A 24,073-nucleotide genomic window follows, 5' to 3' on the forward strand; every position below is an offset into this window, starting at 1 on the left:
CGTATTGGCTTTTGAGTGGCAAGCAGCTGAACCTGAGTTCGGTAATAAGGTCTCCATGTAAGGTCTCCTTCTTGGCCAAGTTATTCCTGCAGTCACTTTGGCAAGCTCTTGAAGAGATCACGCCTTCCTTCCTGTTTTCCTAATCTCTCCCATTCTTCAGCCTTTTCTTCCTCCATGGAGCCTTCTCTGGCTGAGAAGCAGTGGATCATAGAGGTGTTAATGAAACCGAGCAGGACCCTGTGGGCATGGCAGCCTTTCTGTTCAGCCTCCATGACCTTCCCTGAGTTCCAAAGGGCAGATCTGAAGAGTTGCTAATCAAGGGAGGAGCAGAACGAAACACCTGAGGCGAGATTAAAGGAAACAGAGAAGCTCATCAAGAAGATTACCTGAGTCCAGGTTAGAGGAGTGCAGGCCCTGCACACACCCTAATCTTGTCAGCAACCCCAGCCTTGAACTCTTGCTATAAAACTCCTCAAAACCCTGCCGGGCTGGGACCCAGTTCTTTAGGTCAGGAGCCTGCTGTGCCCCCCTTTGCCCAGCAAAACAATAAAGCTATTCTTTTCTACTTCATCCAAAACTCTTTCTCCAAGATTCGATTTGGCACCAGCGCACAGAGGTCAAGCTTTTGGCATCATTAAGGGCTCTGAAAGACTGAGGAAGCAAACCACAAAGATAATTGAGGGGAGAGTCTTCGTAGGCACAGAGAGGAGTAAGTGCAAAGGCCCTGGGGTGAGAGCTTGCTTGATCCTTTAGAGGCACAGTATGGCTGGAACAGACTGTGCAAACAGGAGATGAAGTCAGAGGGGTGGTGGAAGCAGATGTTGTAGAACTTTATAGGCCACAGCAAAGACTTTGGTTTTACTGTGAGTGAGGCGGGAAGACAGGGTTTTGAGGAGAGGAGTGACACCATCTCACTTGTGTTTAACAAGGCCACTCTGACCATTGTGTTGAGAATAGAATGTTGGGGGCAAGGCAGAAGCAGAGAATCAGATAGAAGGATATTGCAATCATCCAAAAATGATGAAAAAGGACGCAGTGAGAAGAGGTTGACATCTGGATGTTTTCTGAAGTTTAGAGCTGATGGGATTTGCTGATAGATGGGGTGTAGGGTTTGAGGGAAAAAGAAAGAGGTGTTAAGGATGGTTCTAAGATTTTCAGAGTGAGCGAGCGGAAAGGCAGGAATTGACACTGAGATGGGAAAAACTGAGAGAAAGAAGCTTGCATGGGGAACAGAATCAGGAATTCCATTTTGGCTAGGTGAAGTCTGGAGCTGCCTAGTAGACCCAGTTTATGTGCTGCCCCATATTCCCTCAACTCTTTCTCCTCCCCGTGGTCCCTTGACTGCTTACTCAAAGAAGAGCCTTGGTCACCACAACTAATGGTCTCCTGCTAAGACCACTGGCTGTCTCAGTCTCTCCCAGGGTGAGGGCCAGGCTCCAGCTCACCTTCACCATACCTGCTGCAACAGAAGCTGAAAAAGCTCCAGGCATCAGACCCAAACGACAAGACCATGGCGGATATGGTTCCTCCCAACGCTTCTGAGTCCAGGATTAAGTTCTAAACCACGGCTGGGGGAGCGGGCATCCTCAAGAAGCCCCAAAAGGCCAGGGACTACAACCTGCGGTGCGGGGGTAAACTATTATCATTGAGAGACAAGAGATGGGAAGGAGTCAACAGATGAATTCTACTTCCTTCTGCAGGCCAGAAATAAACTTTACCTTCTTACGAGGCAGCACCATGTGCTGTGGTGTCTCCCCACCTCCACCCTGACTCCCACCCTGGCCTCTCTGGAGATGTTCCCATGTGATCACAGCACTAGTTGTGTTTTCTTATGAATATATGACTAGCTTGATAAGGCACTCCCTTGTGTTTGCTTACCTTCACCCCTGGCCTCATTTTCCCTTTCTCTCACTCTCTGCCCTGGGATTTCACTTCTTCAATAGAGCATTTCTAAGGCACCTGGCTAAGTCCATATTCAAGTGGAAATACAGAGTGAACTGGGGAGAGGTCTGTGCTGGAGATAAAAATGGAGAGTTCAATGCATATATATAGACTTCTCTAAGATCACCTAAGGAAGGAGTATTGACAGAGAGAAAGGAAGACCAGGGACCGAGCTTTGTGGCGCTGTAACATTTAGAGGCTGGGGAGTTGAGGGTGAATCAGCAAAGAAGAATGAGAAGGAATGGCTATGGCTGTGGGAGGAAAACCAAAAAGAATGGTTTTCTGGAAGCCAAACGAAGAAACTGTTTCAAGAAAAAGAACATGATTAACTGGGTCAAATGAAGATGAAGAACTGGCCATTGGATTTAGCATCAAGGAGGTTATTTTGGTTACATTGACAAGGGCAGTTTCCTCGGAGGGGTCAGGACCAAAGTTTACGACAGTGGATTTGAGAGAGACGAAGAGGAGGACTGGAGACAGCAAGTGCACCCTGTCTTTTCAAGGAGTTTTCTCCACGGAGGGACAAAGGAAAAGAGCAATAACTTGAGAAGGGGTGGAGTTGCTAGCGGGGTTTTAGGCATGGGAGAAATTACTCATGTTTGTGTGTGGAGGGGGATGATTCAGGATAGCGGGTAAAACCGATGATCCAAGAGAGACAAGAGAGGAGATGGCTGCAGCCTGAAGTTCTCAGCAGAAATGCTAAGATTTTTAGATTCCAGGGGGCTGGAAGTAGGAGGTTTGATTCTGAGGAAAGAGGGAGGTTGCTAGACATCTGGAATTTCCTTTCCATGGATGCCTGGGTCTCCAGGGCCCAGCTTTTAAATTTGAACATTTCCTTTTTGATGTGGTTAGAATCCCTGAGCCCACAATGTGTTCCCAAGAGTATTTAATTAAATGGGAATCTGGTGTGCATCTGTGACTAATTAATGCTGATCAAAAACAATTAAATATTAAATGTCAGGGCTATTACCTGGTTCCTAATCATTGCAAAGGGCTGAATGTAATGATCAAGTCCTGACCTCCATAGGAACCAAGTTCATGTTAAAATAATGAAAGACTAAAACTGAGCTGATGAAAGAGCAGAAAGTTTGAAAAAATATTTGAAGCAATGAAATGCTGAGCATCAGGGAAAGGGAATCTCTTAGAGTTCTCTTCCTCAAAGTGTGGGTTTATACTGGATTTTTTTTTTCTTTTTTACCATATATTTTTTTGACTGTGCCGTGCAGTATGCAGGATCGTAGTTCCCCGACCAGAGATCGAACCTGTGCTCCCTGCACTGGGAGCGCAGAGTCTTAACCACTGGACTGCCAGGGAAGTCCCAGCGTGTGGCTTTAGAAGGGCCCTCTGGCTAATAGAAGTAATGGCAGTTCCACTGAGCAATGTAGTAAACATTTCTAACAGTTCTTTTTAGAGCAAAATATGCTTTCACGTGCTTTCATTTTACAGGATATATATAAAATGATGTAATTCATTCAACAAGAGTTTCATGAGATTTGATTTGGCCAATCCTGTGCTAAGCTCTGGGAATAAACAGATGCATAAGACTAACCAACCCTCTGTTGTTAAGATCTAGCCTGGTGCTTCTCAGAGGGCGTCCTGATGTCCACCATTGTCAGAACCAGCTGGGATGCTTTGCCTTTTTTCTTCTCTCTACTTTACCTAGTGTGATCAAGGGCAGCTGTTGTCTCCTGGTTTTATAAACAATATTTTTGTTTCATTTCTTGTTGAGTGATTTTTAAAGATGGGGGGGTGGGGAGAAACGACTTTGCCATCTTGAATCTGGTTGGCCATCATGACCCTTACGGTCCTGGTGAGGAGTGGGGCGCTTCCAGTGGACCCCACAGACGAGCTGCTTCTTACCCATGGAAGCAGGGTGGGAGACGGAAGGACAAAGACCAAAAACAATGGCTTGGATGGGGTGAGGTTGCTGAGAGCCAGGAGAGTGAGTCCAGCCTAGAGAACCATCTGGCAAAAAGATGGGTGGAGGCTAGGAACCATAGCGTGAAGCCAAAAACAAAGAGAGTTTATGAACAAGGAGCAGCAGGGTGGAAAGACAAGGAGGTGGTCTGGAAGGAGTCCAGAGACAATCTGGGGATGCTTGTGGAGACTTTATATCTCATCCCTGCACCGGCTTGAATATGCTGCCCAGGTCGTATAAAAGCGTCAGGTGGGTGGGCCATTTGATGTTTTCTCCCTCATTGCCCATCTGAAAAGTGAACAGTAAGCTCCTTCATGAGAGTCTGAGTTCTGAGCTGTTGTCAGCTTTAAAGTGTTCATTTGATGCTCTCAGGATGGTACTTGATTCTTCAAATTCTTAATTTGTAAAGAGGAGACAAATGTAGTTCCCTCAACCTACTTTACAAACTCACGGGGATGCTCTGTGGACCAATGAGACTTTCAGTCTGACTTTCCCCTTTGGGAACAGGATGCTCTTAACAGGGACCATTTATCCTGAGAGCTCAGACACTTCTGTCTTCTGCCTGAAACCAAATGCAGGAGAGGGAGGCGACGGAACTCACAATCCTGTTTAGCACCTGTTGAGTGCAAGGACCTTTCCACGTGTTGTTTCTTTTATTCTCCTAATGGCCATCTGGACTGAGCCTTCTTACTCACTCTTACAGATAAGGAAACCATGTCCATGGAGGACATGGAATTTCAATGCAGGTCTCTCTGACTCCAAAACTGTGATCTTCCCAGGACATCACAGTGACTGTGGCTCTGCCACTGCCAACCCTTGTTCCTCCCTCCCCACCCTCAGTGAGAGGGACACTGTAACACAGGAGGTGACCAACCTCCCTTGTTTCAAAGGAAGAAGATAAGCTGACTCGAGGCTGAAGTTTTCTCTGAAATTTCATGACTCTGATCTTTTGAACCATGAATAAAATAAGTTTTACTTTTAATATGGTTAAACATAAGATCCTCTTATCCAGTGAATAAATATATGTTGAACACCTAGTTTATAGAAGATGCTGCGACAGAATGTTGGAGGATTTGGAAACGTATAAAATATAGGCAAATCGTATTAAAAAATCACTTTCACGGTTAAGATTAATTTGAGTTCAGACATACTAAAAACTATCCAACTTTCAGTTTGAAATTTGTCACTGGCATTCACGAGAGGTCAGGGCGGGATTTGCCAGTAGGGGACTCACTCACCTGGAGGTATTAAAATCTTGAAGATGGATGAATTTCTCAAAGAAAATGGAATTACAAGGGCTAAAAATAAAGACCATGATAGAGCCTTAAATTATATCAGTTTTGGGGAGCTGCAAGAGGCAGTTAAGGCATTGAAGCCCTAGGGATGAAAGAGGAAGAAGAGACAAAGAAAGAGAAGATAAATAAGAATAAATAATAAGTTTAGAAAGAGCACACGCAGAGCTGCAAGAGGGGGAGGTGCCCAGGGCTTCGTAGAGGTCAAGATGAATGGGAATTCTTTTTAAACCACAGAGTACAAATATCAAGAGGTCAATGATTTTCTGCAAATGTCACATCTTGAGCCAGTGGTGAGAGCAGAAACCAGAGAGCAGAGAGTCCGAGACAAATCGAGAAAGCTGGTTCATTGTACAGAGGAAAAGGGAAGAAAATCAGATGCATACATAGTACTCAACATTCAAAGTGGACTCTGAGGGAATTCCCTGAAGGTCCAGTGGTTAGGGCTCAGCACTTTCACTGCCGTGGGCCCGGGTTCAATCCCTGGTTGGGGAACTAAGATCCCGCAAGCCACGCAGTGTGGCTAAAATCAAACAGACAAAAAACAAAACAAAACAAAAACCCAGAATGGGCTCTGAAAGGATTAAATGCCTAAATATGAAAGGTTAAAATATATTCAGCAAATGAACAGAACATAGGAGGATATCTTTGTGACCTAGGCAATGGAGACAAATCCTTAAGGAGAGAAATCTGTTAATTTGGTTACATTGTAACTAAGGAATTCTGCTCAACAAATGACACTGAGAGACAGTTAACAAGGCAGATGACAGACTGAAAGGAAATATTTGCAATATCTAAAGCTAATAAGAGTCTAATATTTAAAATGTACATGGTGGAGAGAGACAAATTAGGAGTTTGGGATTAACATATACACACTACTATATTTGAAATAGGTAAATGACAAACACCTACTCTATACCACAGGGAACTATACTCAATATCTTGTAATAACCTATAATGGAAAAGAATCTGAAAAAGAATAGGTATAGATATAGACATATCACTGAATCACTTTGCTGGACACTTGAAACCAACACAACCTTGTAAATTAACTATACATCAATAAAAATAAATAACAAATAAAAAAATAAAAATAAGGGGGGAGGGAGAAATGGAGAGTTGCTGCTTGACAGGTATAAAGTTTTGGTTATGAAAGAGGTAAGTTCTAGAGATCTGCTGTACAACGTTGCACCTACAGTTAATGACATTGCATTGTGCACTTAAAAGTTAAGAAGGCAAATCTCATGTTAAGTGTTCTTACTACAACAATAAAAATAAATAATAAAATAATTAAGTCTATTAACAGTCAAAGAAAAAAATAAAATGTATGTGGAATACCAGCACATCAACCTGGAAAAGACAAACTCTTCGTAGGTGGTGTTTACCCAGATCCCCCACTTCGGGACTGAGGCACTCGCAGACAGAGTGGGGCCTTGCCCAAGATCAAGCCCTCTTCCTAAAGGCATCTTGCATCCAGTGACCGGTCAGGAAGGAATATAAATGCCTTAGCCTCCTTGCCTCGAAGCGGGACAACTCTGAAAACCCATTTCAACTGCAGAACTCCTCATGGTTCTGTCTGAAACCTTCAGAGTAACTTCATCCGAGCACAGCTTCTCCCTCTGCATTCTGATTCTGATGTGGCCCCAATCCTGATTCTCTCACTCAAAGGTTTAGTTCCTGAGAGCACCCCACCTCTAAAGTTCTTACCTGCAAATTTCAGATTCAGAATCTGTTTCACAGAGGACTCAACCTATGTCAGTTGATACTGGAAGCAAACAAAAATGGGATTGTAGAGCTGGATCACCTGCCAGTTGCCTGGCAGTTAAGACCCCGTCAACGGTGGTTTGTAGGGTACCAGGAGCCTCTGGCATGCAATTACGGGGCAGTTTTAAGGATTTTCACTGGTGGTGAACTGGAATGGGATATGAGAGGAAGAGAATGAACTGATGGGTGCAATCCATCAGGTGTTTCGGAGTTTTAAAGACTTTGGAATTGGATGGCTATTGCTGGAAGCTACCAATGCACCGGAGAAAGACAATGAAAGGGGGAGAGTGATTAATCACCAATAAAGGGTCAAATCACCAATGTGTTCCCTACCAAACCCAGACAGATCCTGGAAGATGCTGTGGACTACTGTAAACTCCACCAAGGAGTAGCACCAATTGCAGCTGCTATGCCAGATGTGGTATCTTGGCTAGAGCTGATAAACACAGCCTCATATACGTGGTATGGGGCCACTGATCTGGCAGATGCATTCTTTTCCATCTGTCTCAGAAAGAAGGACCAGAAGCCGTTCACGTTCACATGGAACAGACAAGAGTATCTATTTACAGTCTTGTCCCAGGACTATGTCAACCACCATTTGTCTGAAGGGACTTGGACTCCGGATCACCTCATGAATAAAAACTTATCCTTGCCCTGGGTTATTTCATAGTCTAGGGAGAAAGACAGAAGATAACAGAGAGATCAGAAAACAATCTACTCAGGGAGTGCTTGTACTAGTCAGGACTCTTGATTGCAAGGGACAGAAACCCAATTTGAACTGGCTTATACAGTCCCAGGTTTGAATCTCATTGATCTGGCTTGAGTCTTGTCCATCCCTGAACCAATCACTATGGCTCGAGAATGAAATACTCTGATTGGCTAGGCCTATTCACGTGCTCAGTCCTGGAATGAGGGGTGAGGTGGGCTTAGGATCAGCCCACTGGGCTGAAAGCAAGGAGGGGATGGTTCCCTAAAGGACAACTAAGGGCAACTAAGGAATTGAGGCTGATCAGGTAAAAGAAGCAGATGTCCCTTGGAGGGCTCGAGTAGCCATCTGCCCTGGGAGTCAAGGGAGGCTTCATGGAGAAAGTAGACTTTTTTTTTTAATTGAAATACAGTTGATGTACAATATTATATAAGTTACAGGTATACCATATAGTGATTCACAATTTTTAAAGGTTATACTCCATTTATTGTGATGATAAAATATTGACTTTTTTTTTTTTTTTTGCAGTACGCGGGCCTCTCACTGCTGTGGCCTCTCCCGTTGCGGAGCACAGGCTCCCGACCCGCAGGCTCAGCGGCCATGGCTCATGGGCCCAGCCGCTCTGTGGCACGTGGGGTCTTCCCGCACCGGGGCGGGCCTCTCACCGTTGCGGAGCACAGACTCCGGACGCGCAGGCTCAGCGGCCATGGCTCACAGGCGCAGTCGCTCCGCGGCACGTGGGATCCTCCCAGACCGGGGCACGAACCCGCATCCCCTGCATCGGCAGGCGGACTCTCTCAACCACCACCACCAGGGAAGCCCAAAATATTGACTATTTTATAGTAGCTTATTTTATACCTAATAGTTTGTACCTGTTAATCCTCTATATTGCTCTACCCCTATATTGCTCCTCCCCCCTTCCCTCTCCCCACTGGTAACCACTAGTTTTGTTCTCTATATCTGAGTCTGCTTCTGTTTTGTTATATTCACTGGCTTGTTGTATTTTTTAGATTCCACATATAAGTGATATCATACAGTATTTATTGGAAGTGGTCATTTGACTCAGACCCCAAGGAACAAGTAGGAGTTTGTCAGGTGGAAACGATATTCCAGGCAAAGAGACAGGCTTGTGAAAAAGCACGGAACTGTGAATGGGCATTGCATGTCTAGAGAAAAACAGTTCTCAGTGGTAAGGGATGGGGCTGGAGAGCTATTTAGCTCATCTTAGGGAGGATCTGTCTAGAGAAAGGCAGTATAGACCTATGTCCAATACATTGATATGAAGTTATTATCGTCAAATATTAATTTGACTCTCTCTAGATCAGTAAAGGGGACTTCGTGTGAGGCAGAGTATCTAAAGTCTAGAATATTAGCTACTGTGGGCAGAGATGTTTGTCTCTTGTTCAGTGATGTATCCATGTGCCTAGAACAGTGTCTGGCACATGGTAAGAGCTCAATAAACATTTGGGTAGTAAATGTCTGAATTTAACTTTAATAGTTCGATTAATTGTATTAGACATTCCACGAAATCCTTGAGTAAAGGAATAAGGCTGGGAAAGCTTAATAAAGACAAGGGCAATGAGTAGGGAAATTGATGGGGTTGAAAAGAAATAGAAATAGATAATAGTAATAATTAATTAATGTTAGCGCTTACTGAGCATGTATCTATTAGAGGTTGCTTGTACTAGTCAGTAAATATCCTATATTCATTATATCATTTAATCCTTATATCCACACTAGGGGGCAAGTATTGTGCTCCCCACTTACACAATGAGGAAACTGAAGCTCAGAGAGGTTAAGTGAGTTGCTCAAGACCACACAGCTAGTAATGCTGAGACTCAAACCCAATCTGTTTCTCTCTAGAGCCAAAGCTCTTCATAAAAATAAGTCCTTAAGAAAAATAAAGCAAGCACCTTTTACATTCCGGGTACTGTTCTAGACATCATACACTTTCTACACCACAGCACGTCCATGCTGGTGGCATTGTTATCACCATCATGCCTTATGTTAAAGACACAGAAACGAAGGCACAGAGAGGGGAATTAGTTTAGCTAAAGTCACGTGTAAGCAAACAGCACAGGCTGAATTTGAGCCCAGGCAACTAGTTCCAGCATCCAGACTCTAAACTAATACCACCCTGCCACTTGGGTATGACACTGTCCTGATTCAGACGGGCATTTAGTCTGCAACTTATGATACAGTTTGTTTTGATGAAATGAAGGCTTTAGAACTAACCCTGAGGGGACTTCCCTGGTGGTCCAGTGGTTAAGACTCTGCGCTCCCAATGCAGGGCGCCCGGGTTTGTTCCCTGGTCAGGGAACTAGATCCTGCACGCCACAGGGAAGATCTCTCGTGCTGCAGCTAAGACCTGGTGGAGCCAAATAAATAAATATTTTTAAAAAAGAAAGAAAAAGAAATTTCTCTGAGTTTGAATGCCTGATTTCCCACTGACTGGCTGGGTGATTTTAACCTCTCTGAGCCTTAATTTCCTCAATTGTAAAATGGGAATAATAGTCATATCCACCCTGCAACTGTAAGGATTAAGCGAGGTAATGTCTAACAAGTTCCTGGCATGGTTCCTTTCATGGATCAAGAAATTTTAGTGCCTTATTTATTTTTTTGCTTCCTGTCTTGTCAAGGATATTGAATTTAGATCAGAGGTTTTAACTCTTTTATGCCATGGACCTCTTTAGCAGTCTAGGGAAGCTGATACAGCCTTTCTCAGAATGATTTTTAGATACAAACAATAAAATTCATAGGATTACAAAGGAAATTAAATATAATGAAATGCCATTATCAAAAATGTTTTAAATTTGAATTTGTGATATAGTAACATATGTGCTTGTTAATGCAATGAATCATGAGACCGAGTGGCAGGCTCTATAACCACTACTAGTTCAAAGTGAAGTGGGTAAAAGACATTTGGGGATAATTTACAGCACCTGTTATGTGAAATGAAAATATCTGTGATTCCTATTGATGTCAGTTGCTGGTCCTGCTAAGTCTACTGAGGTTTGTTGCTTGGCTCATAATTGAAGGAAGTGTTAAACTCAAGTAAGGGGTTAGTGGAAAAAAAAAAAAGTTGTACTTTTTTTTCCCATCCAAGTTCACAGACCCTTGGGTTCAAAACAGCTGGTCTAAAGGAAGGCGGTAGTGGGGAAAGTCAGGAATTGGCTGGTGTGTTTGGAAGCTCCTCATAAATGGGCCTCTTTGGTCATGCTTTTGGATGTTATTTATTTGGCCCTGTATGGAGAGAAATCACACATCTCAAACTCACTGTGTCTTCCTTGCTGCTCCTCGAATGTGCTAAGCAAATGTGGCCTTTGAGGGCCTTTACACTGACCTGACTGTACCCTCTGACAGTAATAATCTTCCCTGAAACATCAGCCTCCTCTCTCTGACTCTCACATCTCTCTCTCTCTCTCTCTCTCTCTCTCTCTCTCTCTCTCTCTCTCTTTTTTTTTTTGGCGGGGCCGTGCACCTTGCCGGGATCTTAATTCCACAACCAGGGATCCAACCCCAGTTTCCCCACCCTCCCACCCCTCCACCCCTCCACAGTGCAAGCTTGGAGTCCTAACCACTGGACAGCCAAGGAATTCCCTCTCACACCTAAGTCTTCAAACGTCCCCTCCTCCATGAGGTCTATCTTGATTACCCTACCTAAGTGTCTCCAGCCCTCCCAAAACCTTTAGCCTGCTCTAATTTTTCTTTTGTCCTTAGCATATACCACCTATCATGTTTCATAATTTACTTCTTTATTTTATTTTCTCTTCCTCTTTCCTTTACCCACCCCCGACTAGAATATAAGCTCCATAAAGAAAGGGATTTTTCTTTTCTTTTGTTTTGTTCTTGGTCTGGCGTGGCATGCAGGATCTTATTACTCTGACCAAGGATAGAACCCGTGCCCTGTGCAGTGGAAGCACCCAGTCTTAACCAATAGACCGCCAGGTAAGTCCCAAGAAAGAGATCTTTATTTTATTTTTTTTTTTGTGGTACGCGGGCCTCTCACTGTTGTGGCCTCTCCCGTTGCGGAGCACAGGCTCCAGACGCGCAGGCTCAGCGGCCATGGCTCACGGGCCCAGCCGCTCCGCGGCATGTGGGATCTTCCCGGACCGGGCCACGAACCCGTGTCCCCTGCATCGGCAGGCGGACTCTCAACCACTGCGCCACCAGGGAAGCCCAAGAAAGGGATCTTTGAGAGAGTTTCCTGAATGTCCCGGGTCACGGGTTAGGACTTTGTGCTCTCACTGCCAGAGTCCAGGGTTCCATCCCTGGTGTCGGGTGATTAAGATCCAGCAAGCCAAGCGGCACAGCCAGAAAAAAAAGGAAAGGGATCTCTGTTTTGCTCACTACACTACGAGAACAGAGGATGGCACGTTAACAGGTGCTCAATAAATTGAGTACATCAACGAATGAAGCATGGTTGCGGGTTGCGGGTCGCGCTTTACAGTGAAACAGCTCAGACCTGAGAACCAGAACCGGGCTCTGATGTCGGCTGCCGCTGCCAAGCTGGGCTACCTGGGGCAATCCACTCAATCTCTCTCAGCCTCGGTTTCCCCAACTGTAACACAGGAGTCAAAAGCCCTGTCTCACAAGTTTTGAGGATCCATTGAGCCAGTCAGTAGAAGGCTGGCATTGGGCAGGTGTTTCATAAATGCTAGTTCCTGGTCTCCTTTGGATCTGAAGGAAGCAAATTCCTCCTGTTGGCACTGGGTCCCGGGATCTCCCGTAAGAGGGCTGGGCTCTTGTCCCTCGCCTTCGTTGTGTTCCCAAAGAGGCTCAGAATAGAACCAAAGTCTCCTGGCTCCACTTTTGTTGTAGCCAACAGACCACACGACCACTTTTTTCCTGTCCACGACTTTTCTTTTGAGGTGGAAAGTAGTCATTGGAATAACTCACCCAGGGGCAGGGAAAGGAAAAAACAGCAAAACTTGTTTTAAAAGGGAGTTATACAAGCATGTGCAGGAAAACTCCATTGAGGGACATAAATGCTGATTCAAATAAGGAGGAAGTATGAAATTTGACAGTTTTCCAGGCCTTCCCTGGTCCTAAATTTCCTCTCTTCCTTCACACTTTTTTTTTTCTCGCCCACAAAAACAGGCATTAAGAAAGATGACAGGTCAAAAAATAGACCATGGAGAAAAGAGGAGGGAGTTGGAAGTCGTTGATCGGTGTGAGTATAAACGCTACTCCCTATCAACACCAGCCTATTCCCTAAGTCATGATGGGGAAAGGCAGGCTCCAGCAGAAGCTGATGTCTCCCTAGGGAAGGGGAATGAATTCTGGATCACTAACGGAGACCGTTTTCCAAGGCTGCTTTGATCTCCTGCCCGAACCAGGGCTGGGGACCAGCAGGCTGAGACTCCAAGGAAAACCGGACTTCACAGCAGTTTCAAGCAGCTGTCTGCCCACAAGGGCGTGTGCCTGCAACGCATCCAGCCCAGTTTGTGCCCTGCTTCTGGGTCCTTGTCCTTCGGCCCCCAGGAGTCCTGCCTCCCCTTTTCCTCCCCACCCAAAACGCTGAGTTGGCGTCTGAAAATGAGTAAGTGTGAAGCGAGACTGCACATTGGTCTCTGCTGAGGATTTGTTTTTGCCAGACGGCTTGGTGGAGAGGATTGCGTTTCTTGGTTATTTTTAAACCGGGATTTCTGGAATTTGATTTGGAGAAACACAAAAACGAAAACTGGAAACTCAAGGCGTGAGAGCCTAGTGGCTCTGGGCATCCTCTTTAGGTGGGCTTGCTACTCCCTAGAGTGGCCAGGAGCCCAAGGAGTGTGGGGCTGGCAGACAACAGAGATGCAGAGGGGTTCCAGGCAGTTCCAGAAAGCACCCTTGCTCTCCATCCCTGGTGAAGAAAATGCCACACCTACATGACACCTCACTTCTGGCCCTTGCTGAATGCCAGGCTCTGTGCTGGATGGTGATGGAAAGTCTTGGTCCCTGGTCATTATGGGGGCTCATCTTTTAGATGAAGAGATTGACGGTTGCAACATATTTATGATAGGAGCTTGATGGGGGAAGATACAAGGTTCGAGGTGGCGCTGCTAAACCTAGCCCAGAAGGATCCAGAGAGATTCCAACTCTGAAACTTGAAGAATGAGTGGGAGTTAGCAAAGCCCAGCCAGAGAGGACTATGGGTAAGAGACGGGTGTGGTGGTGTGGGGACAAGAAGACAGAGGCTTTGAAGACAGACAGATTGCACTTCTAGTTCTCTTCCTCCCCTGACAAGCTGTGCCATTTAAGCAAATGTGCCTCTGCCTTCTCTGTACCTCATTCTCCTCATCTGTAAAACTGGGGATAATCTGAATCCTTTACTTACAAAAGCTAACATTTACTAAGCCTGTACTGAGTGCCAGGCACTGTTCGAAGCATCTTACATATATTAACTCATGATAATTTTTTTTTTTGCGGTACGCGGGCCTCTCACTGTTGTGGTCTCTCCCGTTGCGGAGCACAGGCTCTGGACGCGCAGGCTCAGCGGCCATGGCACACAGGCCCAGCCACTCCGCGGCATGTGGGATCCTCCCAGACCGGGGCACGAATACGTGTCCCCTGCATCGGCAGGCGTACTCTCAACCACTGCACCACCAGGGAAGCCCAACTCATGATAATTTTGAAAAAAATAAAAATTTGTCATATGGATATGAAATGGACCCATAGCAAAGATTTTATGGAATCTGTTAAGTAATGAGGGAACCAGAAAGACGTTATGACTAGTTCAAAGGAGAAATCAAAGTAGCCCCACAATTATAGTGAGATAAGGAACAATGAAATTAATTTATAAATAGTTACAAAACTGGCAAAGTTGGTCAATATCCACTAGAGAATAAATAATAAACTGCATTCCACTGGACACAACTGCATTTCTATAGACAAGAATCATTCACATTACTGTCAGTTTTCTATAACTTACAGAGCTATAAAGTAGTTCAAAGATAATGAAAGGGAGAGATAACCTTTCACTGACAGCCAGTCAGGACACCCAATAAATTTCAGGATCTTTCCAATTCATCCGTATGGTCTCCCCAAACCACTTATGGTCATAATAATCTCAAAGAAAAATTATTCTTGATCACAAAATAAAGCTGGTCTCATTAGATTTATACTAATTGTTTACACAAGTGCAGTGAAAGCATTAATTTGTCATACAAGTCTGGTAAATTTGCTTTGCAGAATTTAAAGCCATACAGTTTTTTTTTTTTAGATTATTAGCAGTTCTTTATTTTATTTTATTTTTTTAACATCTTTATTGGAGTATAATTGCTTTACAATGATGTGTTAGTTTCTGCTGTATCACAAAGTGAATCAGCTATATGTATACATATATCCCCATATCCCCTCCCTCTTGCATCTCCCTCCCACCCTCCCTATCCCACCCCTCTAGGTGGTCACAGAGCACCGAGCTGATCTCCCTGTGCTATGTGGCTGCTTCCCACTAGCTATCGATTTTACATTTGGTAGTGTATATATGTCCATGCCACTCTCTCACTTCGCCCCAGCTTACCCTTCCCCCTCCCCGTGTCCTCAAGTCCATTCTCTACATCTGCGTCTTTATTCCTATCCTGTCCCTAGGTTCTTCAGAACCTTTTTTTTTTTTTTTAGATTCCATATATATATGTTAGCATATGGTATTTGTTTTTCTCTTTCTGACTTACTTCACTCTGTATGACAGACTCTAGGTCCATCCACCTCATTACAAATAACAATCTCGTTTCTTTTTATAGCTGAGTTATATTCCATTGTATATATGTGCCACATCTTCTTTATCCATTCATCTGTTGATGGATACTAAGGTTGCTTTCATCTCCTGGCTATTGTAGATAGAGCTGCAATGAACATTTTGGTACATGACTCTTTTTGAATTATGGTTTTCTCAGGGTATCTGCCCAGTAGTGGGATTGCTGGGTCATATGGTAGTTCTATTTGTAGTTTTTTAAGGAACCTCCATACTGTTCTCCATAGTGGCTGTATCAATTTACATTCCCACCAACAGTGCAAGAGTGTTCCCTTTTCTCCACACCCTCTCCAGCATTTATTGTTTCTAGATTTTTTGATCATGGCCATTCTGACTGGTGTGAGGTGATACCTCACTGTAGTTTTGATTTGCATTTCTCTAATGGTTAGTGATGTTGAGCATCCTTTCATGTGTTTGTTGGCGATCTGTATATCTTCTTTGGAGAAATGTCTACTTAGGTCTTCTGCCCATTTTTGGATTGGGTTGTTTTTTTTTTGATATTGAGCTGCATGAGCTGCTTGTATATTTTGGAGATTAATCCTTTGTCAGTCGCTTCATTTGCAAATATTTTCTCCCATTCTGAGGGTTGTCTTTTCATCTTGTTTATGGTTTCCTTTGCTGTGAAAAGCTTTTAAGTCTCATTAGGTCCCATTTGTTTATTTTTGTTTTTATTTCCATTTCTCTAGGAGGTGGGTCAAAAAGGATCTTGCTGAGATTTATGTCATAGAGAGTTCTGCCTATGTTTTCCTCTAAGAGTTTTATAGTTTCTGGCCTTACATTTAGGTCTTTAATCCATTTTGAGTTTATTTTTGTGTATAGTGTTAGGGAGTGTTCTAATTTCATTCTTTTACATGTACCTGTCCAGTTTTCCCAGCACCACTTATTGGAGAGGCTGTCTTTTCTCCATTGTATATTCTTGCCTCCTTTATAAAAGATAAGGTGACCATATGTGTGTGGGTGACTATATGTGTGTGGGTTTATCTCTGGGCTTTCTATCCTGTTCCATTGATGTATATTTCTGTTTTTGTGCCGGTGCCATACTGACTTGATTACTGTAGCTTTGTAGTATAGTCTGAAGTCCAGGAGCCTGATTCCTCCAGTTCTGTTTTTCTTTCTCAAGATTGCTTTGGCTATTTGGGGTCTTTTGTGTTTCCATACAAATTGTGAAATTTCTTGTTCTAGTTCTCTGAAAAATTCCACTGGTCGTTTGATAGGGATTGCATTGAATCTGTAAATTGCTTTGGGTAGTATAGTCATTTTCACAATGTTGATTCTTCCAGTCCAAGAACATGGTATATCTCTCCATCTGTTTGTATCATCTTTAATTTCTTTCATCAGTGTCTTATAATTTTCTGTATACAGGTCTTTTGTCTCCTTACATAGGTTTATTCCTAGGTATTTTATTCTTTTTGTTGCCGTGGTAAATGGGAGTGTTTCCTTAATTTCAGCCATACAGTTTTAAACAATTACAAATTAACTTTTGTCTGGAAATTTTTATAAGGGATCTCCACTTGGAATTTTTAAAGGCTCTATTATTTGTTATTAATAGGTTAAGAAACCCAGCCCAAGAAACTTTTTTCACCAGATTTCTCTCATCTGTTGTACCTATAAATTTGGGTGAATTCCTCTTTTTGAGGTCTCCCAAATATCCCAAATATCATTCCTTAGTACCTGTAAACCAGGTGCCAGACCAGTTTTCTTGGAGAGCTTTGTAGGGATTAATTCTGTAAATACAGACAAATTTGAAAGCAAGTCCCCTAAAACCAAGTTACCCAGCAGAGTTTATGATTAACCTCTCTACCCAAAATTTTATTCCCTTTCTTGTCCAGCCCTTGTCCTCCTCAGGATTGAGAAGTATCAAAGAAAAGGGGGGATTGAAAAGAAGCGGGACTCTGCAGGGCCCTCCCAGGTACAAAAGGCCCTCCATGTCCAGTTTCTTGTTTGTAGAAAAAAGGCTGTAGTCTCCTAGGCCTTCCAAAGAGCAGACTCAAGCAGTTACTAATTAGAGAAGTGATGGGATGCAGAAACAAAAGAAAGGCAATCCAGCAAGAAAAATAATAATCCCTTAAACAATAGTTCAGTGATAAAACAGAGTGCCAGTTCCTCCTCAAGGGAGATACATAACAATCTGACACATACCTTTGAGTTGTTCTGCAGAAACTAAGACCCCCACCCAGGTGGAGGATGGTGACTAAATGCTGACCACAAGCATGTAGACCTCAGACTGATTGGAACCAGAAGGTTGATGATTAAGATTCCTGAAACATCACCCTGCTACCTCACCACCAACCAATCAGAAAAAAGTCCATGAGCTGATCACACACTCTGCAACCCTCACCCCTAATTTTGCCTTTAAAATTCCTTCCCTGAAAGTCTTCGGGGAGTTTGGTCTTTTGGGCACGAGCTGCCCATTCTCCTTGCCTGGCTCATCAATAAATGCTGTACGTTCTTTCACCACAATACAGTGTCACTTGATTGGCTTTGCTGCCCATGGGCAAGCAGACCCAAGTTCAGTTCAGTGTCAAATTTTATTCCCTAAAATGTCTTGTTATACCTGATTTGAGGAGCATCATTCTCAAATATGACACTTCAGGCCTTGGTGTACAGTCGATTTATCCCGGCAAGAAGGAGGGAATATTCTTATTAAAACTATGCAAATAATTCTTGCCATGAAAAGTAGGGGTACATTAAGAGTTTCTAAATTCTGCAAGGTCAGGGAATGTTTAGTTCCACTTACAAAAACAGAATCTACTAAATTGTTATGGGTTACAGATGGCTTAAGAAGAAAGACAAAGGGCTTCCTTGTAAATCTGGAAAATAGAACATTAAAACAACATCAACAATATTCCAAGCAAATAACTACAATAAACTTTCCCTTGTCAGTCAATTCAGTCCTATGTAATTAATTCTAGTTCTGCTGACTCTTGAGGTAGTGTCTTAGGAAGCCTTCTACTTGACTATAGTGTCCTGGAAATGCTGACTCACTCCACTGGCAGAGCCTAAAAGTTGTCTGAGCCGGGTCAGCTCAGCTTTGAGTGTCAATAGTTTGAAGTATCTGGTACAGTCCTTTTCTGTGAAGCTCTGAAACTGTCCTTTTTTGTTGAGAACACAAACTCTGGTCTGTGGCTTATAGCAGGGTCTTCAGGCAAGCCTCAGAGATATCATAGATGGCAATGACCAGAATGGATATGGTTAATTGATTACTGATAATTTTCCAATGTGAAAGGTCTGATGAGAGTGCATAATAAGAATCATGAAACTGACAAGGAAATTTCGTTGTTTCTGGCATGTAAAACAAAGATAATCAAACATTCAGAAAAGAATAAAATTTAGGTAAACTATCTCTAAAGATAATGATTAAACTTATTTTCAAAGAAGTCAGTCAATGTTACATCTGATTCATAAAAATGGATAAACATAATTTGTAGAGAGGAAAAAATCTTAAGAGATAACATATAATAATCCTGAGACTTTTTTTGTACCGGGAGTATCTGCAGATGTCTACGGGTCTCTATTCTGTAAGTCTGATGTGCATTCCACTAGCCTAGACCATGCTAGATTCAAATTAAAGAAAGAAGCCTTGGGAATTCACTGGCGGTCCAGTGGTTAGGACTTGGCGCTTTCACTGACAGGGGCCTGGTTCGATCCCTGGTCCCTCATGCCACGCGATGCCGCCAAAAAAAAAATAAAAGAGGGAAGCCTTACCCAAGTATTGTAGCAGAGACTAAACATTTTAAAAAATATCTGAGCTCATGACTGATACACTATACTATTGTTGCCAATATCAGGCAAAGCACTGATAGGACTCTGATGAAAGTAGGTAAACTCAACAAAGCTATTTCATAATTGTTCTAGCTCTTAAGAGAACTGATTCATAACAGTGCTTTCCTTGAGGGTAAGAACATACTATGGAGAGCAAAGACATTGTTCCAGGGACTTCTCATAAAGGATACAATTTTTAAATATTTGTATAAATAACATTTTGCCTATATATATTTAACCTAGAGAAAGCTGAGCATTTCTTCTGATTTGACGGCTCTTTCCATGCAACTCTTCAAGCAAATCTAATTATTTCTAGCATCTTATTTTATAAAGTGAAAGAACAAGGGACCTCCCTGGTGGTGCAGCAGTTAGGACTCCGAGCTCCCAATGCTGGGGGCCTGGGTTCAATCCCTGGTCAAGGAACTAGATCCCACATGCATGCCACAACTAAGAGTTTGCATGCCACAACTAAGAAGTCGGCAAGTCGCAACTAAGGAGCCCTCGAGCCCCAACTAAGACTCAACACAACTAAAATAAATAAATAAATATTTGTTTAAGAATAAATAAAAAATAAAATGAAAGACCAAATCTTTGTGATTTTCCAAAGATCCTATGGGAAAGCTCAAAGATCGTTTTAGACGTAGCTAATATCTTGAAATTTTATTTTACTTTTTTTCGATCCAGTCTGGGAAGGCAAAAATTCAAAAAAGTTATCAGTGATGATTTGGACATTCAATTAAGAGAGGGTCATGCGATAATAAAGCATTTAAAAATAAGCATAGGGCTTCCCTGGTGGCGCAGTGGTTGAGAGTCTGCCTGCCGATGCAGGGGACACGGGTTCGTGCCCCGGTCCGGGAAGATCCCACATGCCGCGGAGCGCCTGGGTCCGTGAGCCATGGCCGCTGAGCCTGTGCGTCCGGAGCCTGTGCTCCGCAACGGGAGAGGCCACAACAGTAAGAGGCCCGCGTACCGCAAAAAAAATTAAAATTAAAATAAAAAATAAAATAAACATAGACGGTAACAAGATGGTAAAGAAGATTCGCTTTTTCGTAAGTGAGGAATCGTGGTTCTTCTTTTTTCCCCCTTAAATAATCGATACAGTAAAATCAGAATAAATCACAGAAACTTATTAAGACACGGAAAGTTTGCTATCTAGGCAATTATACAGAAAGTAAAGAATAACCTTTCATAAGCAGGTGGAAGCACTTATCAGAAAGCCAAGAAAGCAAGCCTGTCAAGATTGAGCAAACTTTGCTATAATTTTAACATAGTTCATAGTTTCTTTTCAGACTCGGGTGTCACAAACCAAAGCAAGTAAAATTTATTTATATATATAAATGCTCTTTTATATTCTGAATCAAACTGACCCTTTACCTTAGGACAGTGTTTCTCTTTCAGTGGACCCACAAGGCCAGAACAATTTTCATATTAATGCTAAGATGATATTTATGTTAACAAGCAATGAGTACACCTTTTTTTTTTTTTTGGCTGCTTTGGGTCTTTGTTGCTGCATGCGGGCTTTCTCTAGTTGCGGCAAGTGGAGGCTTCTCATTGCAGTGGCTTTTCTTGTTGCAGAGCACAGGCTCTAGGTGCGTGGGCTTCAGCAGCTGCAGCACACGGACTCAGTAGTTGCAGCTCACGGGCTCTGGAGCGCAGGCTCAGTAGTTGTGGCACACGGGCTTAGTTGCTCTGCCACACATGCTATCTTCCGGGACCAGGGATCAAACCCGTGTCCCGTGCACTGGCAGGTGGACTCTTAACCACTGCGCCACCAGGGAAGTCCCAAGTACATCATTTTTACCTTCAAATGAATCAATATATTACATTTTAAGATTTGTTAAAACTTTTTCCCAGCCTCAAATTCCAATATGGTGAATATTAACAGTTAAAATTTGCATAAACAAAATAAAAAATTTATATATAAAAAATAAAAATAAAATCTATATATTTAAAAAATTTGCATAAACAAAAGCTCTTTGGAGTCCTCAATAAATCTGAAGAATGTAAGGAGATCAAGAGGCTCCCCGCAAAAAGCCTGAGAACACCTGCTCACATACATGTTATAGTTCTCTGTTACCGCTGGTCCTAGTGTCATCTCAACCACTCATAGAATTTTTACTTTTAACCAAAGTTTTACTTTTCACCAAAGTAACTAACTTCTATGTCACAGATAACAATAGGGTGTCGGGTAATTTAAGGAAAACCTGTCCGCCTTACCCAAGTATTGCAGCGGACAAGCAGAGCTTACAGTGCAATTTTCTACAGTCACAGGTATCTCTTTTACATGTTTTAAAAATGCTCATTAATGAAACCCAGAACATAGTCTTTATATAGCAAATATGCAGAATATATAAACTTAAAATCATGCTTAGTTAACAATGTTTCAGTGTTCTATCTTAGAAATTATTTAGGTATCAATGATTATTCATTAAATCACTCAATTTAATATCAGTGCAAGGTTTTCAGTCATCTGAAGATCTTGGATTAGCTAACATACTATAAGACATGATCGCTGTTAAAATAAGATTTGTCAGAATAATGATTCAATCCAGTTGAATACAAATTTACCTTTCTTCATTTTGTAAATGTTACACAGGAGTAACGTTAGCTAGCTTGATCAATTAACCTGAATAAGTTCAGGGTAAATAAACCCAAGTAGAATAAAATGTATACCGGTATTATAGTCACACTGATAAATCAGACATAGTTGTTTTTATTAAAGAAAAATTATTTATTTTTTAAAATAAATTTATTTATTTATTTATTTTTGGCTGCGTTGGGTCTTCATTGCTGCACATGGGCTTTCTCTAGGTGTGGCGAGCAAGGGCCACTCTTTGCTGTGGTGCACGGGCTCCTCACTGTGGTGGCTTCTCTTATTGTGGAGCATGGGCTCTAGGCGTGCGGGCTTCAGTAGATGCAGCACGCGAGCTCAGTAGTTGTGGCTTGCGGGCTCCAGAGCGCAGGCTCAGTAGTTGTGGCACACAGGCCTAGTTGCGGTTCCGCGGCATGTGGGATCCTCCCAGACCAGGGCTCGAACCCGTGTCCCCTGCATTGGCAGGTGGACTCCCAACCACTGCTCCACCAGGGAAGTCCCAAAGAAAAATTATTAAGCTAACCTTATTTGCCAAAGATTTATCTTAATTAAGTACATTTGAGTTTTTAAAACACTTCTGAGTTTCCATAAGAATAATTTTTTTTTACTTATCACACAATTTAAGTATTAGAAATTCAATTTCCTCATTTTGTTCAAATTTTAAGAATATTTATAATCTTTTTTTATCTCTGTAAGAGATTCAGAAGAGCTCCTTTTCTTTGAGTCTTCATAATCTCATTTATTAAGGTCCTCTACAGATATGAAAACTTTACACACTTACAAACAAGAGATAAGGGCCTTTCAATAGTACACATGTACAAACTTACAGAGCTTTAGATCTACAATGTTTCCAAGGATCAAGAATAAACTCAAAAATACATGAAACTGACTGGTCAAAATCTTAATTGATTTGAGCTCAAATAAACAAACAAAAAGACTAACAAGCCAGATTCTCTGCCTCTTTCTCCAGAGAATAGATTTCTATAATCATTAACACTTTCACAGAGATCAGTAAATGTGCTGACCATAAAAATCAAAATTCCAATTGTTGCTGCCACTAAAGGGGAATAATTTATTGACTGTAAACAAACCAAAATGAAAAACAAAACACAAACTTAGTAGAAAGAATATATAGAAACAGAGACTTAGCAAAGTTAAAGTTCTATTGCTAGGTGGGATCTACCTCTGAGAGCCAAGAAAAGATGTGCCTGTACTTAAACCATCCACAAGGTACTTTGGTAAAGGCAGTTTACCTGGCTCTGTCAGGTGGATCTGTTGGATATCTCAGTGGAACATACAAGGCTCATTTTCAAAAAAGATAAAATCATGACTCTTATACAGACACAAATGAACATTGACCAAGACTTTATTTCTTTTTTAATATTTATGTATTTATTTATTTGCCTGCCATGGGTCTTAGTTGCGGCACGCAGGATCTTTTGTTGCAGCGCATGGGCTTCTCTCTTGTTGTGGCGTGGGCTCCAGAGCAGGTGGGCTCAGTAGTTGCCGTGCGCCGTGCGGCACGTGGGATGTTAGTTCCCTGACCAGGGCTCGAACCTGTGTCCCCTGCATTGGCAGGCAGATTCTTAACCACTGGACCACCAGGGAAGTCCTTGACTGAGACTTTATTGAACTCATTACATAATGAGGGAACCACTAAGAGGTTACAAGTGATTAAAAGTGATTAAAAGCAAAATTCACAAGTATTACATTTATAGTCAGAAAAGGAATGCTGAAATGACTTTACAAACAGATGCAAACTGACAAAACTGGTCAATATCCTCTGGACAAAATTTCACTTCACCAGACACAATTTGCATTTCTACTAGCAATAATTATTGCATTACTATCAGTTTGCTACAACTTACAGAGTTGTAAAATAACTCAAAGACAATGGAATGTGGCCTCCCCTGGCGGCACAGTGGTTTAGAATCCGCCTGTCAATGCAGGGGACACAGGTTCCTGGTCCAGGAAGATCCCACATGCCACAGAGCACCTAAGTCTGTGCACCACAGCTACTGAGCCTGCGCTCTAGAGCACGTGAGCCACAACTGCTGAGCCCATGTGCCACAACTACTGAAGCCCGCGGGCCTAGAGCCCGTGCTCTGCAACAAGAGAAGCCACCACAATGAGAAGCCTGCACACCGCAACGAAGAGTATCCCCCACTCGCTGCAACTAGAGAAAGCTGCGCACAGCAACAAAGACACAATGCAGCCAAAAATAAATAATCAATTTATAAAAAAAAAAGATAATGGAACATGCCAAGAACCTTGATGTGTGAGTTAATCCCTCTAATGTTTTTTCTACTTTCTCTCTCTTTCTCCCCCCCCCAACTTCAAAGTCTTTCACAATTTTTCCCTA

This window comes from Lipotes vexillifer, unplaced genomic scaffold (assembly GCF_000442215.2).
Source record: "Lipotes vexillifer unplaced genomic scaffold, Lipotes_vexillifer_v1.1 scaffold496, whole genome shotgun sequence".
Classification (NCBI taxonomy): domain Eukaryota; kingdom Metazoa; phylum Chordata; class Mammalia; order Artiodactyla; family Lipotidae; genus Lipotes; species Lipotes vexillifer.